Genomic DNA, 1514 nt, shown 5'->3' with positions numbered 1-1514 from the left:
TTTTCAAACATTTTTTTAAAAAGCAGAACCCATTTTTCCTAGAACTTCGATGTGTCAATCAGTTTCATAGGGAAGAAATGGCACAGAGAGGTTAAGAGAGAAGAGTGTAATAAATGGACTATTTACAATGATGCAGCAGGGTTTAGAGAAATCAAAAGGGGGCTGATAAACACCTGTGGTGTGATCACTGGAGGAAGGCTGCGGTTGACCAGCTGATTTTCAGGACCTGGAGTGAGCACTTGCTGACCAGCTGTTGTCTACAAGCGTGTGGGCTGGCTTTGATCTGCCTGCTTTCAGAAGACAGGAGTGAGGCTGCTGTCGACTAGCTGATTTGCAGAAGCATGGCCCCTGGAGTGATGTTGTCATTGATTCATTTTCAGAGCTTATGAATTTATCTTGGGTTATCCTAAATCAACTGGGGTTACTTATTCACAACTTGGAGCTTTGGCTAAAAATAGTCTTTACCTTTCTTGAATATGAACATAAGTACTTTTTATTTCCTTAGTCCCTCCTTTTGGTCTTTCCTTAGTCAAACCTGTAGCAAAGACGGTAAGGGATTGTGCAGATGTTTACTTATGGAGGCATGATTTTCAGCTGGTGTTGTCATTTAAGTGATTTCAGCACCAAATACTGTGAAGAAAAAACTAGCTCTAATAGCCAAATTTTTATAGTTTATTATATATAAATTTATACACCATGTAAATTTACAATTTTTATAATTTGAAAAAAGGCTGAATACAAAATATTGAGGGCATTCTGACAAAGTCAATACAGGATGCAGGACAAACCATAAAGTACAGGAAAGAAGCAAGTGGTTTTCCTTCCCGTATGATGTTTTAAAATAAGATTTGAATTTCCAAGGCACAATTTAAAATGGCTATAATGTTACCTCTTGCAATCTTGACAAGAACATATGTATTTGACTTTTTAAAGCAATTTTTAAACTGAAGATAAGGGTTAAAAGATCAGATAAAAACCATGAAAGTGGCTATTATATACACCATCATGTTAGAGATGACCAAGTGGGTCACCCAAGAAGAGAACTTAGCAGGAAGTAGGAAAACAATACCATCAGTCTTCACACTACTGCACAGATGAGAGCTATAAACAAGACGACTTAGATAAAAACAGCACAACAAATATGACATAGGAGTCACTGACACGGTATGATGAGATTTCTGATTGGAATACACACAAATGAGAAGGGAGGTGTGGGGACATATACGGGGATGATACACACCAGCCATGAAATTCAGGACACCCAAAGTAAAATGCACTGTGGAAAATATTGGGCAAAGAAGAGAGAAAAAACTAGGATACATTTTATGAAACGTATGAAAATACATTACAGAATTCCAGGCCAGTGAGATAAAAACAGATTTCGGCACACAGCTCATGGCCTGGCATAAGTTGCTGAATACATAAACTTTTAATTAAGAGAGCATGAAACCAGGAAACATAAAATTCAGTAGTGATAGAGAGCTTTCACTGTCCAAACATCTCTTCCCCCCCCC

Source organism: Hipposideros armiger, unplaced genomic scaffold (genome assembly GCF_001890085.2).
Source record: "Hipposideros armiger isolate ML-2016 unplaced genomic scaffold, ASM189008v1 scaffold_21, whole genome shotgun sequence".
NCBI classification, from domain to species: domain Eukaryota; kingdom Metazoa; phylum Chordata; class Mammalia; order Chiroptera; family Hipposideridae; genus Hipposideros; species Hipposideros armiger.
This window is presented reverse-complemented; position numbering follows the sequence as displayed.